The sequence below is a fragment of the Dasypus novemcinctus genome, chromosome 1 (genome assembly GCF_030445035.2).
Source record: "Dasypus novemcinctus isolate mDasNov1 chromosome 1, mDasNov1.1.hap2, whole genome shotgun sequence".
NCBI classification, from domain to species: Eukaryota; Metazoa; Chordata; class Mammalia; order Cingulata; family Dasypodidae; genus Dasypus; species Dasypus novemcinctus.
Genome location: NC_080673.1, coordinates 53,846,376 through 53,871,889, shown reverse-complemented (window position 1 = coordinate 53,871,889; position 25,514 = coordinate 53,846,376). Strand labels below are relative to the sequence as shown.

Below are 25,514 nucleotides of genomic sequence, written 5' to 3'. Positions count from 1 at the left end.
ACTTGTCATCTTTATTTCAGCACATTTCTTTGTAAAAACAGACTTTTCTAGAACAAACAAACAAAACAAATCAAAATAAAAAGAACCCCTCCAGACACATGTAAAAGGACTGGGAGAGAGAGGCTCAAATTAATTTCCCATATCCTGTTGTTTCCAAAATCTTTCTCTTTGATTAGATATCCCTGCCTGGAAGCAAGATTAGACTGACTAATCTTTCTATTCTGCCCAGTCACAGAAATATATTTTTCCTTTCACTTGCTTTTGACTATCATAACCCCCAGTTCTGGTCAATGAATTTATAACCTATCAGAGTAAATTTCCACAATGCATATGGTAAATGTCTAGATGCCACTCGTTTTAGAAGTCCCAATCCAACAGAAGTATACGTTCATGTGTGAGTGTGTGCAGGTACATGGATGCATGAGCTGTGAAAGTCAAGAAGAATCTTCCCTATGCCCTTATGCAACTGTGACCTAAGACTCTGGTGTCCTTGTCTGTCTGTCTCCCCCACCCCCAAAAAAAGAGCAAAGCAGAGCACAGCAGAGAAAAGGGAGATCAGTATTTCCAAACATATCTATAGTACCAGGATTTGAAATCTTATATTAACAAAATAGTTTAGTACAGCATAAAGACTGAAGCACACCAACCTTCATTTTCATCACTTAATCACTGGTATCATAACCAATGATTATGGGACTCTGTAAATCACTGACAACCAATGACAGCTTGAGGGCAATTTCGTCTAAAATAGATAAGATTTTGCAAAAATCCTGACCTTAATATCTGGAATAAAATCTGTTAACCAAGGACTGCGATTTAAGAAGAGTAGTTTCATGAAAATAGGAAAACAAAAACCAGAGAATTTATTAACATTATTGACTGAGGGCCAAAATTTCCATTTTGTATATAAACTATGCAATGAAAAAAACATTGGTCAACAACTAGCATAGAGATTAAATCTGAATCTAATTTTTAATCATCTACATGGAGCTTGACACCAAAGAACCATCACCATCAAGTCCTTTGAATATACAAAGCTTCCTCATCTTGATTATTAAAATTATTTGTCTGAGATTGATGGGTGCCCACATTCTTCTCCTGTACTTAGGACCTGACAGACCACAGGTCAAAAAGTGCTTCTTTAAGTAGAGAGGAGAGCCCCCAACTAGAAAGATGGGGGGTGGGGGGGAGGAGAGTAGATGGCGGGGTAAGCAAAAATGTATTCTGAGAAAAGAGAAGGCACTGAGAGAAAAAGATAACTGAGAAAACCACTAAATATAGAGGGAAATAAGACAGAAGTCAAAAACCTTTAGATTTTAAGGACCCAGTTGGAACTACCACCACCACAATTTTTGAACCTCAAATCACATGTATAACAAAAGATATTATATCCTGGACAAACTCCAGAAAATCACTTTACGCACCTTTCCCTGCCCCACCCCTCCCTAACTAATACATACACACTTTGCAATTCCAGAATGTGTCCTGGTCTTGTTCTTCTATGCCTTTACTCATGTTTTTCCTTGGCCCGGAATTTCTTTTCCTCTTTACCTACCTTCCAATTATCTATTCATTCTTTAATAATCAGCTCCACCATTAGTTCCTCTTGGAAGTTAGATGCTCCCTACTTTATATTCCTCTGTGCATGTGTCTATTATAGTACTTAACAAGCTGTACCAAAATTATTAAATGCTTCCCTGGGTCTCCAATGAAACTGTGAGCTCCTTGAAGGCAAGGTCTTGAAGCAGTATGGTGGGAAAAAAATCATGGAGTATGGAGTGAGACACACTACATTTGAATCTTGATTTTGTCAGTGTCCTTGTCTGCAAAATGATAGTAATATATTTACTCTTCAAAACTATTGTAAGGATTAAATAACTTAATTGTCGAGCATATACCAAGTACTGAACAACTGTTAGATTCCACTTCCTTCTGAATACCAGTATCAAGCAAAATACCTACTATTTCAGGTCTAGTTCAATACATGTGTGTTGAAATAAACTGAATACCTAATACACTGACTGACCAAGTGTATGCCAATTGTATATAAAGGTAATTTCCCCTACTCTTATTACCTTATAACTGAATAATCAGGAAATATGTCAGGAAGAATAATCAGGAAGCTACCCCCAAGTGAAATTTTAGAAGCTGGGGCCATGCTGCCTGAGTCAGATTTATCGGAAAGCACCCATCACCTTGTCTGGTATGCCTGACTCTTGGATGAGCAGGCTGTCCTGCCCAATGAAACTTCTTTTTGCATTTCAGAGTTATCTCCTTTTCCTCAAATATAACATGGAGATTGACACATTGATGCTTTTTTTCTTCCTACTTCCCAAGATAGTCTGGTTAAAATAGAACTGTAAAGCTAGTTTTAACTTCTTGAGGCACAGCACTACAAACACACACACACACATTATACTTGTTTGCCCCTTAGTATATGAGGGTTCAGTTCAGTGCATTTATAAGTCAATAAGGAAAGAAAGAAGAGACTAGAAAAGAATAGAAGAGGAGAGAAGAAAAGCAGAGGAAAAGAGAGCTTTCCCTCTTAACTGTTCTTGACAAAGAGGAACCATTCTACATTTAAATGTATCCTACATTCAAATAGAATCAGTCCAACAAGCATAATAGGGTACACCCTCATACTCTAGATAATACTTAAAGTGCTCCATTAGAATTCAGCAATTATAATGATTTCTTGCCACTTCTTCCTAGCAAAAATTCAGTGAAGTTCTCTGGAAAAAGAAGGGCTCAAACCCCTTTTCAGTGTATAGAACTGGTTTCCAAGCCCCCAAGCAAAGCTTCTAGACACATGGTGTCTCCTTGCCTCTTCTGAAGTCACCACATTATCGCATTAGCTCACAGGGGAAGTGAAAAGGCATCATGTTAATTATATGTATGCAGACAGCAATGCACCATCCAGAAACACATTTTTCTTTTCGAAGTCCACTTTCATCTTATTAATAAAAAGTAGAAACTCCGACGTCTTCAGAAACACCTAGAGCTTTTAATGGAAATCTTTTCTTCAACTATGCTAGCTTTTCTCCAGCTGATCGTATAAACACTGCTGGCAATTTTTTCTCCAATGCCTCTAACATATTTTCACTTAGCACCAGTTTGATGTATAAGATCTGACAGCCCGGCAGTTATAGGCCACCTGCATCACTGTCGCCATGACAACAGTGAAAGACAATCCATGATCCCATGCCCTGGTCACACGTTTCAATACAGCTTATCTGTCCAAAGCCACTGAGTCTAATGGAAGAGAGTAATTACCATCTTCCACTCATTGTCAAAATTCCCACTATATAATGCTCTTCAAAATTATTTTATTCTTCTCACATGGTTGCTTTGCAAAAACTAAAAGAAACCTTAAGTGGAAAGGGGGGGTGGATGGAAGAAAGAGGAGGCAGTGACTGGTCTAAAATGTAGCAGACTGTGAGTATCCCTTTGAAGCCAAGGAATTGTTTATTATCTCAAGTTTTTTTTTAATTGTGGATAGGGAAGTGAGTAAGATTTCCTAGTTTCAGCCAATTCTAAAGACATTTCATTACTACCACTGTAACCCTTGCACAGGTAATGAGATCAGTCCCACCAAAGCATGCTGCAGCCACATTCACATCGAACAGTATGACAGCTCAAAACAAGGGTGGAAGTCAGGAATAAGGAAAGGACTTCAGTATGAACACGTTTCCCACAGACATCTTTTCTAGTACTCTTCAACCTCTCTCCTTCACACTCTATATAAAAATGGATACTTGGCTATCTGGCTTTTGGATTCAGTACTGCACCTTCTTGGTGGGGAATACAACCCTGTCATTGAGAAGAGTCTTTTCATTCAGTAATTAAAAGTAAACTTTGATCAGCGAACACACTTATGGTAAACTTTGTGGGGGAAAGTACTTACAGGAAAGAGAAATTAAATTTAAAGGCAAAATCAAAAGACACATAGACTTCAAAGTCAAATTCTAAAGAGGAAAAAAAATGTACAAAAGGACAGAGAAAGATAACCCTTCAGGTGCACAAGGTCAGCTCTTGGAAAGAATGCCCTCCCCTTTAACATCAGTTATTTTCAGTGAAATAAAATCATACCTATCATCCATTCATTAAGTACCAAAAAAGTTATGTCAAGTGGTAGTTTTGTGGTTAAGAAAAAATTTCATATCATAGAATAGATATCAATCCAAAAAGTGGAAAATGTAATGTCATTTTTAAGGATAAATAACTAATTCTTAGATTAGTATTTGTGAACTTGTTAGTATGAGCCCAAAATGTTTTAGTTATGGTTAAATCCTAAAAGCCACAGTCATAAAACATTTAACCAGCTGTCAAAACATTATAGTTATGAGCCTGACATACCGAGGCTATGTATTAAACACAGCATTATATACATTATACAACAAACATGGCAAGCCTGATTAGTCAAAAAGCCTCTGTAACATAGCCACTTTAATTATTTGGTATTTGGTGGACCTGCCCTTTTATCTTTCTCTTAATCACCCTTTGGCCACCTCACTGTTCATTAGTAGTTCTCAGAGGAGGCCAGAAAAAGATAGTGTGAAATGAATCAGAGGTTGAGCCTCTTAACGCAAAAATGTTACAGTTTACATTGTTTTCTATAGAGCTCTACAGATGCTTGCAAGCACATGAATATTCAGTAATCTCCGGTCAAAACGGCCAACCCATAACCAGAACATGCCAATTAATTCTGCCAAGTAATAACACGTTGAAGACAAGTTTTCAATTAATTATTTGTGGTCCTCACTTAGTCATACTAACTTTGCCGCTCTCCCTCTTATGATCTTTGATAAAGATCATTTAGATAACAAGGGCTAGATAAATATAAAAGGCTTGGTAGAACAGGAAAATTCAAGTTGTCATTAGCAAAGGAATGTCCTATTTTGCCCCCAAGAATACAAGATAACTGAGTAATACCTGTTAAATCAGCTCTAATTCAAATAGAAAATGAGGAAGAATGGATTTGAAAAATGCTTGTTTGATCTACTTTACTACTTATGCCTATATTCTTGGGAGGAAACTTGCAAAAAGAGTTCATTTTTGTAAAATCTCCCTTTTTTCATAGTGGTTAACAACACTGATTAAACATTTCTGCTTTTTAAATGTTTTACCACATAGTCTATTCCAGAAAGATAGAGAGAGAGAGGAGGAAGAGAAAAAGAGGGAACGAAAGAAGAGAAAATCAGCTGACTGATCTAAACCATGAATAAAATCTGATGTTTGTCATTTCTTACACTACACTAGACACATATAATAAATGTTTATGTCATATCCCCTACTGTGGGAAGAAACCTAACTTGTAACAGTCTACCAATAGCAATATCTTCCATAATCTTCATTTTTTAAAAAGGATCTTCTCTTCTATAGCACCTCATTTTGAAAAGGAAGCTCTGAAATCTGGCTTGGAAACCTCTTGAGGAAGCCATAAGCTGCCACAACTACACAAAGGGTAGAAGTATTTTTGTTCTCCCCTTTCCAGCTCCTCTATTTCTGTAGCCCCAGGCTTTGCCCTTCTCAGCTGTTCTTTGTCTTCTTGATCTAGACATTTTTGAAGATTACAGGCCCTTCATTTATTAGAATGGCCCTCCATTTGGGTTTGTCTGATGTTTTCTCATGATTAGATTCAGGTTATACATTTTTAGAATAACAGAACTGAAGCTGTGTCCTCAATGCATCAAGTCAGAAGCCACATGATGTCTGCTTGTCTCTGTTTTGATATTAACTTGGATCATTTGGTTAAGATGGCATCCTCCAGGTTTCTCCACTATAAAGTTGTTTTATTTTTTTTTTTACCTTTGTAGTTAAAATATACAGGAGGAGACACTAGACACTTTGAGACCAAGAAAATACCATGTTCCACAGCAAACTTTCACCTAGGATCTTAGCATACATTGATGATTTTGTAATTCCATCCTTCCTTTTATATTTATTAGTTGGTATTCTAAGTAAGACCATTTAATTCTCCTTCTTATATTCACTTAATTTATCAATCACTGTGGACTTGTGGATTCTGATTTTATTAAACTTTTTGTAACCTTTTTTTTTTTTTTAAAGATTTATTTATTTCTCTCCCCTTCCCCCCGCCCTAGTTGTCTGTTCTCTGTGTCTATTTGCTGCGTCGTCTTTGTCCGCTTCTGTTGTTGTCAGCAGCACGGGAATCTGTGTCTCTTTTTGTTGTGTCATCTTGTTGTGTCAGCTCTCCGTATGTGCGGCACCATTCCTGGGCAGGCTGCGCTTTCTTTCGCGCTGGGCGGCTCTCCTTACGGGGTGCACTCCTTGCGCGTGGGGCTCTCCTATGCGGGGCACACTCCTTGCGCGTGGGGCTCCCCTACACGGGGGACACCCCTGCGTGGCAGGGCACTCCTTGCATGCATCAGCACTGCACATGGGCCAGCTCCACACGGGTCAAGGAGGCCCGGGGTTTGAACCGCAGACCTCCCATGTGGTAGGCGGACGCGCTAACCACTGGGCCAAGTCCGCCACCTGTTGTAACCTTTGACCATATTTATTTTGATATTCAAATTCACCCAGTTTGGCCAGTGAGAGCCTGTCATGGTGGGTCCTATGATTCCTTTTTTTTTTTTTCCTTCCTTTTTTAAATTTTTCCAGAGCGATTTCAAAAGCGTCAACTCATACTTTTGTCAAAAATAAACTGAGGCATTTAAACTTTTTGCTAAAGTTTATTTGGGCAACAAATGATTGCTGAGCCAGGCAACATTAAACCTTTCCGGGAAACAGACTTTGGCCCAGTGGTTAGGGCGTCCGTCTACCATATGGGAGGTCCGCGGTTCAAACCTCGGGCCTCCTTGACCCGTGTGGAGCTGGCCATGCGCAGTGCTGATGCGCGCAAGGAGTGCCGTGCCACGCAAGGGTGTCCCCCGCGTGGGGAAGCCCCACGCGCAAGGAGTGCGCCCATGAGGAAAGCCGCCCAGCAGCCTGCCCAGGAATGGCGCCGCCCACACTTCCCATGCCGCTGACGACAACAGAAGCGGACAAAGAAACAAGACGCAGCAAATAGACACCAAGAACAGACAACGGGGGGGATTAAATAAATAAAATAAAAATCTAAAAAAAAACAAACAAACAAAAAAAAACCTTTCCATTCTTTGACAACTTCCCTACTTTCCAAGGTATTCCAGGACAGGAATGTAGCATTTCTCCAAGTTAGATTTCATATTTTTAAAGATACTATGTTGATGCAATGGTTTCCAAGACTATGATGCAAATACATTAAAGGAAGCAATGTAAAAATAAATGTCAGTCTGTTTAACATAGAGCACAGTCTTTTTCATGTGCTTGCTTCCAGTGACACTACCACTAGCTTTGCTTCTGGCCACACAAAGCTGAGCTATCAAAGCAAATCTACATAAAAGAGGAGAAAGGGGAGAACAAAGAGATCAGAGTTCCAAAGCAGGAGTGCAGGATGGTAGACACAAGGGATAACATGCCAGGCAGTCTGCCCTGGGTAGTGCCATACTTAACAGGTTGTTTTCAGAATGAGGAGAGCCTATCCAGGGAACCTACAAGGAAGATGCATGAGTTCTTCCTGCTTGTGTTGGTACCAAATCACTTACCACATTTCACTTGCAATAAACTGGCCCAGAAAGTAGTTTCCGGCTCCTTTACTTACAATTGTATTTGCAATCTGTGACCTATCTGTGAGGTAGAAAATATTGCTATCTGTTCTGTTCAGAAAGAAAAGAAATAAAACACACAGAAGTTGGCCACCATCTGTAAGATGCTCAGCAACAAGAGCAGGTTCAGGTTTTGTGGAGTCTCCTGTAACATTTTCTTTTTTTAAAACTACTAATTAAAAGAGAAAAACTGACTATATGAAAATCTCAAGGGCTCCTCCCAGAACTTTGCTGTACAAGCGAGAAGACGTGAAGCTCTAGCTTCATTAGCTTCAAAGGGAAAGTCCACTCCTCTCAGAACTGGTTTCAGTTTCATGCCGCTGACCCCGAGGTCTAACTGTACGAGAATATTTCTTCAACAACGCCAGTCAAACACTCTCCACAGGTCTCAAAGAGTCAAAAACTCCAGTAAATACTACCAGGGACACACCTACTAGATGGGTTTCAAATCCCACCAATATCTTTCAACATAAAGCAGGAGGGCAATCAGAACTCCCACAAAACCAAGGATAAAACTATTTGCCTATCTGGCATAGTGGGGAGTCCTGCTGCTGTTTGTTAGCAAACTTCACCTGTAAGCAAATGCCAGCTTAGCTACCAAAGAGAAGTGACACTGCAATTCAGAGACCCAGAAGGCCTCAGATCAAACTAGGGTGGCAACACCTATCCAAAGTCACAGGTGCAGCTTCCTAAGCCTGCAGTGGCCTTACCATCCTCTCTGCCTAGAAAAAAATCCTAGCTCATCCCTCAAGGACCAGATCAAATGCCAACTTTGCCACATCACAGTCTTCCTTAACATGTCCTTACCTGCTCCCTCTGCCCTACAGAAGAAGGATTAAATTGGTGCAACCTCTGCGATCTCATAACACTTTTTTATAAGTCTATTAGAGCCCTTATCACATTACACCATGGGATGACTTGTACAAATCTCACTAGCTACATTAATATAAAGTCCATATCTGTGTTCTTCTTTGATTCTCTAGCAATCTCTGCAGTACCTGGCACAGAGGGGCTTTAAAAAATATTTGCCGAATTAAGGACTGTTGCCAAAACTGCAATTGTTCTTATCCCTTTTACTTAAGTAGAGGCTTATCTTAATTAAAATGAAAATACGTTATTGGGTTTTAAAATCACGTAACTGTATATAACTGCAGGGAATCAAACCTCAGATATTTTTAGGCGCCTCCTTTCTCTGAAACCCTCAACTGTCTTTGACAAAATATCAATGTATTTCTACTAAATCAAGTTTTGTGAATGTCTTTTTTCTTTTTAAAAACTTTTCATTTATAGAGAATTTCAAACAATACAAAAATAGTCAGAATAATGTAATAAACCCTCACCATCAAACTTCAATAACTATCAACTCTTGTTTCACCCATACCCCTCAGCCACTCCCCACTTCCCTATTATATTACAGCAAAGCCCTGTCATCAAATCATATCCATAAGTAATTCAGAATGTATTTTTTAAAGTTATAGTCTCTTTTTCCAAAAACATAATCATAATACTATATCACACCTAAAATGTACCTAATAATCACAACCCCTTAAAATCATCAAATATTCAGTTAGTGCACATATTTCCAATTTTCTCAATTTTTTGCACTAAGATTTTTAACAGTGGAAATATACTGTTACTTTATACCAACTTATGAGCAAATTGTCCCATTTAAATAAAAAGTCCCAAACTTGCACACCATGGAGCCGTAACATTTCATAGGACAAGACACATGAAATCTCAGTTCAGTACAATGTATAAATTATGCTGCTGAAATTTTGTTAAACATTTGTCCTATATAGATATGTAAAATAATTTGTTTTCAGTTCATTACCTTTCTACTCAAAGATTTTATTCCACAAAGACTTCCACATGAATTAGCACTACTTTTGAGTTATTCGCAGCTCATAAAAATGCATTTTCTTTTTAAGTCTTAAAGTACATGGTTTTCTTTATCTGAAAACTCTAGTGCTCACTCTCAACTAACACAATTGCTTTCACTCTCAATTTTCACTTTTAAAATAAAACTGTGGTTAAAAAAAAAAAAATTGACCTCACTGAACAATTCATAAACAAGTAAAGCACACAAAGCTACAAAATATCCTTTATAATTTTTACTTGGGCACAAACATAAATACATAAGAAAACATTTTTACAAAAACACAACCAACAAGTACAAAGATCAGCTGTGAGATAAGTCTAGAGGTAACCAATCTCTTCAGCAGACCGCAGGGGTCACAGGGATGTTCAGGCGCAATCAAGAAACTTAAGCTCACTTCTTGATGAGCCTGGACACCTAAAATATTATTTCTTGATTTGGAATTGGAACCTGGTATATAAAGAGAAACTTAAGTATTTCTGAAAAACTCAATACAAAGAATCAAAGTGTGTATGGGAGATCCTGTCATTAATTAAGGTAAAGATTTCACAAAATTGTGATTCTCTTTATCACACAAAATCATTCTTTTTAAACAAGTTGTATGGGGGTTTTCTATCACATACATGAAGTTACTAGAAACACAGATGTCAATTTAAATATAGAAAATTTACTAGTTCAGAAAAATTGGGGGTAAGGTGTCATGGACTTATAAAAATAAGAAAATTCTTTGAAATATACGCAATTGCACAGACTATTTGCTAAATATATGCCATTTAAGATCCTTACTTTGGTGATTTTATTTGCAATTATCTTATTGTTTCCCTGTAAAAAATAGATGATACTATGAAGTCAGTTTATCTTATTGAATAGGTTAAGTATCCTCCCTTACCCATTTTATATATTGTTAATCTGTTTATCGATATTCTTTCATATACAGTAAAACACCATCTTACAATTACTACAAATTCTGCACATCTGGGCTCAAATTAATCAAGTCATCTGTATTCCTATATTCCGATTTCTTTTACTTTATGTGTTCAAAACAACTCCATCGTACATTCAGGGGGCACTAGTAGACCAGGCCCTTGTTCAGAGGCTCCTTACTTAAAACTAGCTTGTTAGCTGATGTGGTCTCCACAAGGAGTATTTCTCTTGCATGTTCTAAGTGAATATCACCCACCAGAAATCAAGAGGTGTCTACACTATCAGTACAAGGACTGGAAGGCTGACAAAGAAATCGAGAAGAAAACACAAGTCACTTGGATGTCTGGATTCAATTCCTCCAGAAAGTCACATTAGAAACTGCCACCTAACATCAGGCGCTAACCCCACCACTTCAAAAGTTGGCATTCTCTCCATTCTCTCCATCTCTACTAACTTTGGTCACTTCCAGACTAAACCATTAAAGCTGTTTTATATCCTACAGGGCAGGAAGTGAATCATGCTTTACTCAACTGAAATTGCAGCAGGTTTTAAGGAAGCTAAACACAGTCAACCAAATTGAATCAGTAACACTTATCTTGTAAAGAAGTGTCATGGGATTGTTAATGATGACAAAGGATTAGCACTTTGGATTTACATCTCCCCTCACAGATGGGACTTTTAAAAAGCACAAGGCACTTTACATATGGACACACAGCATAGCCACTTGATCACCTTCTGCAATATAAGCCCTTAGTGCTTTTGCCAATAACAGAGGCCCCTCAACTCATTTTAAAATCTCTAGCTTGCAGAGGATGCTTAAATTCCATATTTCCACTGCCTTTCCTTTTCCTTAGCAGAATAAAAAAGTGCTCTTTTTTGTTTTCAAAATGTGATCTCTCTCCCCCCTTTTATCCTTAGTGTGATTCGTAATGAATTTTAGGGTCTTAATTTGAGCAAAATCCTAATTATGGGGGAATCCATTATCTCATGTCTTATTTACTAAAATCCAAAAGTAAATGTTTGGGGTTCCTAATTATATTAATCCAAATACTTCCCTCAAATTTTCTTAAACACTCAGTCTTTTTTAAGTCAGAGATGTTTCTAATAGAATTCCTAAATTCCCACTTTTACTTAGAGTTGCTGACCACATAAAAATCCAACCTTCAAAAATGAAGTTAAATTTGAATGCAATGTTGTTTTTAAGCATGCCCTAAATACAAAACTTTAAAATTATGATTTAAAAATATTTATTTTCTTACAAAAATATTCAAATGATTCATCAGTGACAAAGCCAGGTATTCCAAATAAAAAATCCTACATAAAATATAAAGTTGAGTGCTATTTTCATTTCTGAAACACCTCAAAAATCTTAAGCAGAAAATAGAGAGATTGAACTAATCTTACACCACCTTCCCAAGTTTCAAACAAGTATAAATAAAATGTTTCTAAATTACAGCTGTATCCTTAGTAATGCTACCACAGCATGAAATTATCAAAGGGGTAGAACAGGTTCTTTAAGCACATCAGACAAGATCAGAGTTTAAAGAGGAAAATTTTATGTAGTAATTCTCAGGGCAGTTTGTATGTCCATGTTTTTAAGGCTTCTCACAGAAAGCCACGTATGTAGTAATACAGGCAAATACACAGAAGACAGAAAACCCTAGAAGAACATACCAAATTCATTATTTTTAATGTTCTAAAATGAGAAGCATGAAGTCTGCAGCAGGCACTTACTTCTTCAGAATCAAAAGCTAGATAACTGCCACAAAAGATTTTCTGATATCAGCTACAACTCATAAGTCAAAATATTTAAGGGTTTGTTTTTTCTCCTGTGTTCAGTCTTTAAAAAACTAATAGTCATGTGCACAGACTCTGGAATGAGACTTCCTGGGTTCCACTTACTATGGCCTTAGTCAAGCCATTTAATCTCTTTGTGCCTCAGTTACCTCTTCTGTAAATACAACTGTCTCACTGGGTTGTTTGGAAGATTAAATGAGTTAATAAATATAATATGCTTAGAATAGTGCCTGGCACATAATAAGTACCATTGGAGTGTTAGCTAATAATAATAATAATAACAACAATAATAATAAATATTACATATGAGGATCAGGTAGTAGAACCATAACTTTATCTATCACTGTGGGGTCTTTATAGGCCAATGTGGAAAAAAAAAAGTGTTCCTAAAAAGAGAGAATATAACATTGAAATCATTTTAGAATGCCCTGACTCATTCTTTTGTTCATTATTTACATTACAACTCACTAGAATTGAACAAGCTGTAAGCAGGGAAGAGGGCAGAGCAATCTCTCCAATTGCAAAGATTATACATGTAACAGCCACTCCTGATCAAGAGATCCAGGTTGACTAGATTCTCCCCTTAAGAATTCTGGATGCAGTCATTCAACTAGCCAAATTATTTATCCATAAGGGATTTGGATGCTAAAGTAGGATTGCTAGCTAGAAGAATGGTGGTTAGCAGCAGCTTCAGTTAAAGGTAGCCTCAACACACTCAAAGTCAAAGTCTATGATGGCATTTTCCACAAGATTGAAGGTAAAGCAGGTTTGGTGTAAAGATGTTTTCAAAATTCACCCTGTCATGGTCAATCTCAAGATCTTGTCCTCACCTCCAATCTTACCCAACAGGAAAACCTAAGTTTTCCTCTACCTAACACTTTCTGCAGACCATTTTAAAAGATGTTACCGTAATCAACAATTTCTAATGAACAGCTGGAGATGGAATTGTAACCATTTGCCTACTCATTTCAGGTGTACATGAGAGGTACCTAGACTCAACCATTAAAGTCTATATTATGTCATACAGAAACCAATTTAATTCAACTAATTTGATACCTTTCTGGATACACTTTTCTCACCTTCCTTTCTCATACATCACAATCTCTTTATGGATGTGAACTGGTATTTACAAATAGTCATCACAGACTTTTCAATGGTACCCTCTAAAGCAAGACTTTGGGTTACACAATATTTATACATTTGAGGACAGGCACTCTTCTGTGGTCAAACATCTCTCAGTCTCTCTAGTTAGTCTACTCTAGCTATTCCAGAGAGGCAAATTAATAATTATTGTGGATTTGAAAAGAGGCTTCCAATCACAATCAGGTTTTTCTCCTGAGGTTAAAAGCTAACCAAAGTGTGACGCCTATGATGTGAATCTGAGTGCCTCTCCTAATGAGTAATGAGCAGTGTTAAATTACAGGTTACTACGGATACCTTATACAAAAAGCTTCATATCCAAGCTAGATGATGTCTTATAAAAGAGGTTATTAACAAAAGACAAATCAATGAAACCTTTGGCTAAACTGATATTCTTGTTTCTCTATTTCATTATTGGTACATGGTACAGTACAAACGTGTCTGACATAGATTAATATTTTAAGGGTATCCAATACTTTGGGGTATTCTTCCACATTAATCTTTTGCATTTTGTTACATATATGCCTTTTCCCACAGCTCTAATTTTAGATACAGTTAGTTCACTAGAATTCATCTTTTCCCATATGAGGACTGGTCACAGTTAATGTAGAATGGTTTCCCTTAATCTTTTTTTTTCCTCATAGAGAAACATATGGATTATGTTATTAGCTATTCTTTTTACTCTCACTTTTCATTTTGAAATTACAAACAGATAGAGAAAAAGTATCCTACGCTACTTGTTCCCAGAGCTAAAGCATCACAAAAACATTCAGCTTGCAATTCAACAACATCTTGAAGAATAGGCTATGTTTTGATGATCCTTAACCACTGTTAAAACATATAAACGCACACGTGGTTTTAAAATAAATATACAACCAGTATCAGAGCCAATCTTTTAGATTACATACCCTAAATCAAGACTAAGGGACAGACTTAACCTGTGGTATAATTTGTATTTTTCTGAATTTACAGAAGAGCTTTTCTACCAAAAATCCTGCCACTGGGTTAAGAGAAACATCAAAAGACAGAGTCATTTTCATTTGGGCATATAAACTGTGACGAGCTCAGACTCAATTTCTTGGCTTCTTAAAGCCTTTGTTTTATTTTGCACAGTGGTCTCTGAAGCAGAGAGATTTGGCTGTTCCTAATTGTGCTGAAGAGGTACAAATATTTAGATTTCACTGGGACTAACCATGGCCCAGGTGAAATTTTAAAAGTTAAATACTCATTATTTTCACATAAATAATCCTACCTTAGAAATCTTATAAGACCATCTTGGCCTCTTTACCACACAGCACATTGTTCTCTTGATTATAATAGTAATCAAGTTCCAATGTTCTTCTAAAATTCAATCAGAAATATTTCCAGAGTAGTTGAAAGGCTTTTTCTTTCATTGTACTTACCTTTACCCTTTTCTATGAGGTTTGTAATAATCACTCACTGTGCTGTCTCTTTCCAAAGTTTCCTTGAGACTTCTTGAGCATCTAGTTTCCATCTACCACACCACACAACTGTCACGTACTTGTTAGCATCTTGAAACCTATCAATGGAAAGCTGGAAATGGCAGCCACTCTGAAACTCTGCCCAAGTCACTACCTTCATGATGAGCCCCTGAAGGAACCCAAGACAGGGTCCATGTTGACTCCTGATGCAGGAAAGAAACCTCGTTCAACCACCCTGACTAGGTCTGACTGGGAAAGCCCAGGAGGGAAAAACACTCAGAAAGATATTTCCAAGTCTCTCATAAGTTGGAAAATAATAATAAACATGAGGAGCCTGGGAGCCCTTTACAAATTATTCCTGAGAAACATAATAATCCTACGTGAAAGAAGAAACCGAAAGCTATCACAAAATAGAAGCCCAGGCACCTCTTTAAGAAGTGGAATAGCCAACGAAGGTGGACTCAGCAACCCCAATGGCAGCCTCTGCTATATGCAGATTAGGAGTTAGGGTGACCAGGCCTATCTCTAACTTTAATCAATCCTGAATTGACCCTTTTTCAAAGTCTGCTAGCTGGCAAACTCCTAAATAACACAGTTTACAACTTATCCTTACCACAGGTAGTCTGTGGTGCAGGCAGCATCCTGAATTCCATCCGCAGGATCATGACTAGAGCATCTATGTCCAGCATTTAAACTCCCACAAAAAACAAGGTTGATAGCAAGTCTACAAATGCCCTATGTCCAAAGCAAAGGGTCTGATTCTATAATGCAGAAGCAGCAATGTCTTCAAAAGAAATGATTCATAGAAATTAATTTTCCTTAATATTTTAATTAAAGAAACTGGGCAATGACTTTCATATTTAATCAGTCCGATTTTAGCTTATTTTTCAGTATCCTGAAATTTAGACGTTTAATTCATACATGGTCTATAAAAAGACACTTCAATTCAGATCAGAACAGAAATCACTGTTAAAATATATGAACTGAGAATAAATAAAGATGGTTTTTAATAAAAGCTATTAAAACATGTATATTTTGTAACAGTGAAGAAGTCATCACAAAAAAATTTATTGGAATCACATGACATGATTCTTCTTACTTACCCTTTACCAGAATCCATGTTATATCATACACATATTCTTATTCACACATAAGGCAAACCAGATGACCACATCACTGCTCTTTTATTTCTGGGAGAAGCAAACTATAATTCAATTTAATGGATTCTCTTTTAAATAATAATAATAACAATGACAATAATAGACTGTTATGGGTATTGTTTTTAGGAAAAAACCACAACAAAACCAACAGATATTCAAGACATCCCTATACCCTAGAAGTTCACAGCTACTTGAAAGACATCTCCTGACCTGAATGCAATCTCCTCCTTGCCCCTTCTCCCCCGACCCATGCTGAGTTTTCCTCAGTCAAGTGAGCTCCTCTTCTATGCTTCTCATTCACTGCCTCAACTCTACCATCCCACCGCAATGACCCTGACAAAAACCATGAGCTTCCAGTTACCAAACCCCAGACCACCGTTTGGTCCTCACCTTGCCTCTTGTGATGCTGCTGGCCACGCTTGCCTTAAGTTTTCATTACACCACTCTCCTGATATTCTTCATCAATTGAACTGTGCCTTCTTCATCTCCTTCCTCCAAAAACCACTAAGTGTTGTTTCCCATGGTTCCTGCCCTTTTTCTTCTCCTTTCATGCTATTCGCTATACGTTGTCAATTTCATCCATTCTGAAATTTTAGCCATCCTGAATGTCTATACCTGCATCTCAGACCTCTGTGCTAAATTCCAGGCCTGTATATCCAAACGACTACTGCACTGCCTTTCAGGATGGACTGAGCCCATTAAACTTCCTATGTCCGAAACAGAACTGATCACATTCCCTCCAAAACCTAAGGTGCTTCCTCTATTTCCTATATTGGCTAATGACACCATCTTCCAAGCCAGAACCCCTTAAGTTATGCATGATTTCTCTCAATACGGAATGAATTATCACCTTAATATTTCTTGAAAGTGGTCTCATATCTCCATTTCTACCTCCAGTCACCTACTTCAAGCCCTTCCACATCTCGTACTGGAGTATTATAATCTCCAAACTAATCACCCTGCGTTCCAGCTGCTGTCTCAAAACCATCCTTCATATACTCACCAGAGTGCTTTGTGTAAAGATACTGACCATGTCACACTCTCTTGCTTACAAATCTTTGGTACCTCCTCTTCACCTGTATCATAGAGCTTAAGCCCTTAAGTTTGACACATAAGGCACTCTGGGTTCCAAAGCCTACCTATCTTACCAGCTCTTCTCCCATCACTTTCTGCCCTGAGCTTTCTGCTTCACCAAAACAATGTAGTTCCCTGCTCATGCTCTGTGCTTCACACTTCCATTCCCCTGTCCATCCAGACCCCCTTCAAGCTCCTTCTGGGCAGGGACAGTAGCACAGTCACAGCCACCATCTCAGTGCTCAGTTAGACATCTGGCTCACCAGCAGGCACCAAGCCAATGTTCAGTGACAATTAATGGAAGTCAGGATACAGTAAGTTTAAAAGGAATGATACAGACAGAAAGTGCTGAAGGGTTTGTACACGGTGAAAGTAATTGCAATATGGACTAAACATCCTAACACTTTCCATACAAGAGGTACAAGAGAGCTGGCAAAACCCTGACTGCTCCTCGCAAACATCTATCACAAACCTATAGTCATGTTCTACTATTTTTGAGAAAATATGTTGGCTACCCGCTGAGCCTGCCATCATGAGGCACAGTGGTGGGCATCTTGATGATGTGCTAATAATAAAAGCTGATATTTATAGCATGCTTACTGTGTTTCTAGAACTTTTCCAGACTGAAAAGTCTACAAGAATCATTTCACTCTGAGCTCACAACAACACGATGGGGCAGGGACTATGGCCAACCCCAATTTACAGGTGGGAACACTGAGGCCAAGATCAAGTAACTCTGTTAAAGGCACAGAGACTTAATATGAAGAACATCGTTTGCCAGAGCGCAAGCCAAGCCTCCGTATTTATTTCACTTAGTTTGCAAAGTTGTATGCAAGTATCAAGAGCTGACTGTAAAAAGTGACAAGAAACTTTGAGCCACTATTCCTATCAATAAAGTGACATCACTAAATTACAAAATCACTGCTTTAATTCAGTGCTCCCCAGACAGTATTCGCAGCACATCATGGAGACCTAAGTGATATGAAGGACTGCCTTTCCTCTCTTCCCAGGTGAGTTTCCTTCTCCTGTGCCAGGGCTTGCTCTCTTTTTTTTAGAGAAGTTGTAGGTTTACAGAAAAATCATGCATAAAATACAGATTCCCTATACTCCTCCCCCCCTTAATACCTTGCATTAGTATGGTACATTTGTTAAAATTGATGAAATAACACTATTATAGTTGTACTATTAACTATAGTCCATGATTTATATTAAGTTACACCATTGGGGTTATACAGTCCTATGTTTTTGTTTTTTAAAAATATGTGTTCTAGTAACATATATACAACTTAAGAATAACATATATACAATCCCTTTTAATCACATTCAAATATAAAATTCAGCTCTGTTAATTACATTTACAATATTATGCTACTATCCATTACCAACATTTTTCCATCATCCCTGGGGTCTCTTTTGTCCCCTCATCCCTCCATAAAACTCTCTGAATTGCTTCAAACTTCTCTTCCCACCTTAGATTATGAAGAATGCTTTACGACACACCAAAAGCAAGAGATCCTATTTCTAAAAAGAGAACTCAAGACTTCAGGAGGTCCAGAAGTCAAAATATTAATAGGCTCAAGAAGAATTTAGATAAATTCATGGGTGAGAGAACTCTGGTGGTTTATAAAAAGGGAAGAGTGGAGAAGACAATATGAAACTCTGAGAGGGAAGCAGATTTGGCCCAACAGATAGGGCATCTGTCTACCACATGGGAGGTCCAAGGTTCAAACCCAGGGCCTCCTGACCCGTGTAATGAGCTTACCCATGCCCAGTGTTAATGTGCACAAGGAGTGCCGCACACGCAGGGTGTCCCCCGCGTAAGGGAGCCCCACGCACAAGGAGTGTGTTCCGCAAGACAGCCGCCCAGCACAAAAAAAAGCACAGCCTGCCCAGGAATGGCACCACACACATGGAGAGCTGACGCAGCAAGATGACACAACAAAAAGAGACACAGATTCCGGGTGCCGCTGACAAGAATACAAGAGGACACAGAAGAACACACAGCAAATGGACACAGAGAGCAAACAACGGGGGGGGGGGGGGCGGCGTGGCAGGGAAGGGGAGAGAAATAAATAAAAAATAAATCTTTAAAAAAAAAAAAAAGAAACTCTGAGAGGAAATCTTGAGCTAAGGGACAACCATGATACTGGTCATAAAATTAGCTAAGTCAGTGGGCATTTACTAAGCACCTACTTTGTCCAAAGCACTACTCCAGGCCCAGCAGACAGAGCAGAGAACAAAAGAGACAAAAATGCCTGCCTTTATGGAGATTTGAGCTCTGACCACTAAATGGTTCTGGTTAGGCAACATCACTGGCACAGGACTCACCTCAGCAATGGGATCAGTATAGCAAAGGCTACCTCTTAACAACCAAGACCTGAAGCTCTGGGAAAGTTCTCTGTAAGCCATCAAAAAAGGCTGCACAACTGTGGCAGGGGAGGATCTCTGGTGCAGGGTGTCAGTGATGGGGAGATGTGGGGGGAGGGGTGCACCTGGGCATGCCTTTATGAAATACAAATATGTTCAAGTGGTCATGGGGTGTTGGCTCAGTGAGTGGAGACTCACACAATAACCAAAAGAATGTTGAATTCCCATCCTGGGAAGTCCTGCTACATTCTCTAATAGAGCGGCAAGAATCCCCAGAGAACATGGGCAGTGCCTAGCAGAGGATGACAGACCAATACACCAGGTCCTTGTACATATGAACCTTGTTCTTCTGAAACTGAAAATTAGCTTAGTATCATATATGGCCTAAGATTTGCCTCCTGAAAGTCTTCTTGTTGCTTAAATGTGGCCTCCATCTTAGCCAAACTCAGCACATAAACTCACTACCTTCCCTCTGGCATGGAACATGACTCCTGGGGATAAGCCTGCCTGGCACCGATGGATTATTACCAAGCACCAACTAGCAATGCTTTTGACCAAAAGGGGAAATATTAAATACAAATGAGTTTTTATAGCAAAGAGATTTCACAATGCATAGGAGGTCATTCCAGAGGTTATGCTTATGCACATCTCAGGAGGATCTCATTGACTACCACAGTAAACAATGTCTTAAGCAGGGGTGCTCCTGAGGGCTCTAGAGACATCTAGACACCAAAGGCAGGGCAGACAATCTCATCTCAGGAATTTGGCAGTGGGCCTTTCTTTGGAATATATGTTCCCCAATGTTACGTTAGACTCATTTATAATTTCCCTATACATGGCTCTTCTGCCCCCTTTATTTGAACCTATAATTAGCAATATACTCATTAAACATATGCACCAGAGACTTAAACTTCAGTCTATTCATATGCTGGGTGAGCCCTGAATCTCAGCAGTGCTATAATACCTACTTTTTAGTTCATCGGACTTGTCCAGGACAACTAACAAAAAGATTATGATGGACAATGCCCATCCCAAAAATAGAGAGTATCTACAACTGCAAGCAAGACAGTTTCATCCATCTGCTACATGGAATCTAAGCCCTCTGTCAATCAGAAACAGTGTGTGCATCACCATCCTAAAATACTCAAAATGAAGGAATGAACAAACATAAGGCGGGATTGCAACTATTGACTAAAGTAAACTTATTATTATTCTAGGAATGGAAGATGTTGTAACATTGATATGACAGTGGTCACCAGAGGTTCTGAGGGGAGGGAGAGGGAAGAATAGGTGTAACATGGGGCATTTTGGGGACACTGGAATTGCTCTGAATGTCATTACAATGATGGATACAGGCCATTATACATTTTGCCAAAACCTATAAAAATGTATGGTGGAAAGTGTAAACTATAATGTAAACTATAGACCCTGATTGGTAGCAATAGTTCAATATCCGCTCATCAATTGTAACAAATGTACCACACTAATGAAAAATGTCATTATTCGGTAAAAATATGGGAGGGGAAGGTGGTGGGGTATAAGGAGATTCAATGTATCATTCATGTACTCTAAAATTTCTTTAAAAATTAAATTAAAAATAAACAAATAAAAGCTGCCCACATGCAGGCTCTCGCCACATGTTGCTCCAAAAGCAGCTACTCTAGGTCTTTAGATTCATGTTCAAAGCCCAAAGAAGATTTTGACTTTGGCAATTTGGTAGGGAAACAATTTGAGAAGAACAAATTGGGAGGGGATCATTTTCAGAACGATAGCTAACAGGTTACATGTAGGAGGCAAGGACAGAAGTGATACCCAGACAACCCAAAAGCATCACCCTGCTCTTTAGCTCAAGGCAGAGTGGAGACCACAGCCAGGGGATAAATGGTTAACAAGCAGTAACTGGGCTGTGGTCCTTCAAGATTTCCTCTCAACTATGTTCCACCAGCACAGGTAAATAGCCTTCCAAAGTCCTAAATGCATCAGTGTCCTCTTAGGACTAACATCGAGAGATAATGAGACACAGTAGTTGGTCATAAAGACTCTGGAACAAGATTGTCTGGGTTTGAATCTCTCTTCTGCCATTCATTCACCTTGACAAGTAACTATACTCTCTGGGACTTAGTTGCCTTATCTTTTCAATGGAAATAATAATTACGACTACCTCATAGGGTTGTTGTGAAAATTAAACACATTTAAAATAGTGCCTGGATCAGAATAAGCACCCAGAAAATGAGAGCTGTTAGTATTATTAATCAAAAGGATCATAAAAGCCCCATTTCCGGTCAAGGAAAACTTGGAAGCCATGTAGGTGTTATATAAATGAATGGCTTAGAAGCATGGGCTGTCTCATTTGAGATAAAAACAAAAATTCTACACAGGACATATTTCTAAATCCCTTTCCCAATTCTTATACATAGTTTCTCTGAATCAAACTTTTTTTTTTTTTTCAAATTAAGTCAAAGTTCATTTTAAATGCAGTAAAAATTTTTACAAGGTGAAGGCAGGAGAACAGGTAGGTTTTGTTATCTTAATTTCTCCTTTCTAGAGGCAAATCTAGAAAGGCGGGTTGAGTCCTAGTCTGCCATAGAGCTGAAATAAATAGAACACAAACGGGAAACAGGAAGAGTTTTCAGGCCCATGGCCAATAAGTACAAGCAAAAGAGCCAAAATTTAAACAGTCATTTACAATCGAACAAAAGGTCTGAATTTTTGTGACTGTTCTAATGAATCTGCATAGTGGAAAAAGAACCAATAAGTCTGAAAAAGTGCTAGCTGAAGCACAGAGACAAGACATAGAGAAGAAAAAGTTAACCAGAAAAAAACCCTTCTGTCTGTAAACTTAAAACCAAGCAGGTCAGTTTTGTTGTGTTTTATCCAAAAAAATGTTTTTTAAATAGGAACTTTATCGGTGTAACCACCTGTGTAATCCCCAGGCCAAAAACAAACATTAAACTCAACCACTTCAGTTCTATTGCCTTTTAATTTGATTGGAGCTACATTTCTTTCCACCTTGGAATGTAAAAGAATACAAATTGTTAGCAAAACAGTCTGAAATTGGCTTAATCTTGAGGCTTCCTCCTGTCTTTCCATATATTTGTCAAAACTACTCAGAGAGAATCAAGAGAAAACATGTTTGCCAAAAGATAGGGGACAGGGGACTGAAACACAGCCATGTGTATGTGAATACACTAAATAGTATACTAAACCTGAAAAGTCTTGATATTTATCTTGCTTTACTGAGATAATCCAAACATTCTAATTTATGAATATGTTTCTTTAGAGAACATGCTGTTAAACCTATAATGAAGCTATACCTCTTTGGAATTAAAGAAATAATATCTTTGTTTAGAAATTATTTGCATAACTTGTGACTCCTATAATTTGGTCCTTGCTCACTCTCATACCTATCTGCCCAAACATAAATTTCTAAAGGAAATCCAACTAAAAGTGATACAGTACTATGTTGTTTGATGTAGTCTATTAATAAGATATTGAGGGTCTAAAAAAGGCCCTTCTGAGAGTCACCTATTCATACTTGCTACAAAGGCCACTAAACTAAGGTTTGTGAAATAATTTTTTAAAAACTAATTAAAATCCTTGGGATTGATTATGCCTTCTTGGTTTTTTTACTTAGAAATCTTCATCAAGAAAAGGCATTAAAAACATGCCCTAGATTCACTATTGGGTGGCAGATAGTTAAGTGCTGACTAAAAGACAAGAGAAAAACGGCCCCAGCCAACTGAAAGAAGTTTGTAGGCCTAGCATATAAGCAACAATTAAGGCTAGTCCTGAAATTTAGGACTTAGAACATAATTAATAAAAACATGAAGAAATGTTTCAGTCAATATAGTTGATGTTCATTTAAGAAACATTTATTGAGTTCCTTCTATGAGTCAGGCCCAATCCCTGGTTTAAAAGAGTTCACTACCCAGGTGTATAAAGAACATGAGGAAAGCACCAAATCACGTCTATGGTGCCAGAAGAGAATGAGAAGTGAAAGGAAGGTCCAGGGCTCTAAACAGAAAAGACCAGGAAAATTAAGAAACATCATTTCATGTCGTACTGACTTGCCTAATTCTACACAACTTATATCCTAGCATGGCACATGAACTCACATGTTAAATTTATAAACCACAATCTGCTAGACAACACCCTTCAGTCCTACCAGTGAAGGTTTCTATTGCGGTGGGGGAGCCTCAAGGTAGCCAGAAAGAAGGATGCCGATATTCCTAGGATTTAAGGTAGTCTCAGCATGATTGCACAAAATTGCTAAAAGTTTGCATTCATAAATATGTTTCCTTCCTAATATTAAGTGTCCTTACAAGTCAACATAGCCAAACCATTAGTTGTGTGGTCTTAAGCTATTTAGAGACTTGTTCAAGGTCTGACAGTTTGTTGTGACAGAGCCTGAACTAAACCCAATTTCTTGACCCCCAATATAATGTTCTTTCAGTTAGACCAAACTGCCTCTCAAATGCGAAGATTAGAGCAGAAACTAAACTGACAGTGGGAGCATTTGTTATATTTGATAATCAGAAATTCTGTCTGTGAAACACTAGCCAGGGGTTCTTAACAAGGAGTCCCTGAATTTGAACTGAAATTCAAAAAAACATTATTCTTTTGGGGACGTGTTGGTGCAGGTATGATGTATTTATTAAGTAATACACAGTATAGTATGGACTTAGTAAGGAGCAGTTTTCACCTGAATGGCAAAGGGGTCCATGGAACAAAAAAGTTTAAGAACCCCTGCACAAGACAGATAATATAGCCATCCAGAGGAAGTTTCAAGCTTGGTGCTAATTTAGCCTTGGAAACCTACAGAACAGGCCAGGACAGAAATGGAGCAAAGCCCCATAGCAGCAGACGTTCCCAAAGACTGGAGCTGGAGTAGTCTCCTGTCTCTGCACAAGAGCACACCACCCAGAGGGCACAAGGTAGAGCCACTGGTGAGAAGGATGAAATTGCCTAAGCACATTCCAACAGGCCAGTAGGGAACTAGAGCGAGAAGCTCTGCTCACGGGGTGGCCTCACCTGCAGATCCAGAAGCTGCTTCTGCTTGAGGACCCAGTGCAGAGGTAGAAGATTCCTTAGAATGTGTGCCAAACCATAAAGATGGCCAGGAAGGAAACAAGCCAGGAAGGAAAAGTGGAGTAGAATTTCCACAGGCCATCTCCAACAGAAGCAGGAAAACTTCCTCTCTCAGTGTTTCAAAATCATTTCTAGGTAATGAAAAGTCAACGTCCAAATGTCTCTTAACCCTTATTTATTTCATTTTTCCCCTTCTTCCATCTACCTCTCCTTTCCACACAGTCCATCTCCTCCACCTCTGCCATCATCTTTGCCAATTTTAAGAGCAGCTGTGGTGGTTAGTGGTTCCAGAGGGACTAGGACCCCTGTGCTCAGTCTACTGCCCCTACACCAGGCCAGGGGCTGCAAAGCAGTGAGCAGGCAGGTTCAATGAGTCATCTGGCCTTCACCCAAAATGGGGCTTTCTGGCTGTTTCCCAACCTTCTAAATTCATATATGCTATATCCAATTTCCAGTTAAGACATCAGAGATGTCATCATTTCCATATGCTTCTCCTAGTACTAAAGTACCTTCCTTCTAAAGACACTGCAGTCAAGCAATTATGCGGTGACTAGGCAAGCAGTCCTGTTTCCCCTAAGAAGATACCAGGGTGGAGTATATGCCCATATAATCACTGCTACTGCTCTCGGCCTGTCCACAACTCTGCAGCTTGTGTCTGCCCTCTTCCCGGCCTCAAGCTTCACTAATAACAAGCTTAGGAATACAGAAGAGAGAGGGACACACTCCATGAATGCACGTACTCTCTTGCCCTTCTCTCCTATAAGAATAGAGTTAATCAAGCAAGGGGTTCAGAAAAAATGGAGAAAGAAAAGTTCTCTGTAATGTATTGACACTTGCCACAAAGCTTGGCCTGTCTCAACAGCAAGTCACTTTACTTTCTTATATACCTGGTTCCTCACAGGACAAAGAAAGGAAAAACAAAGAAAACTTTCAGATAACTATGCTTCTCACAGCTGTGCAGTCAAGAGGAAGGGAAAACACCTTTATTACTTCCTCA

At 38.6% G+C, this 25,514-nt stretch overlaps 1 protein-coding gene and 1 long non-coding RNA gene across 3 annotated transcripts in view; both read right to left on the bottom strand.

The window, feature by feature from the left end:
• MAML3 (mastermind like transcriptional coactivator 3) overlaps window positions 1-25,514 on the bottom strand; it is a 418,574-nt gene that overhangs the window by 373,988 nt on the left and 19,072 nt on the right. The gene's annotated exons all lie outside the window — the stretch shown is intronic.
• Window positions 6,051-11,648, bottom strand: LOC131276254 (uncharacterized). Its single transcript, XR_009183756.2, has 2 exons — window positions 7,111-11,648; window positions 6,051-6,738 (listed from the first exon to the last, which is right to left on the bottom strand). It is a non-coding gene; the product is annotated as an uncharacterized lncRNA (long non-coding RNA).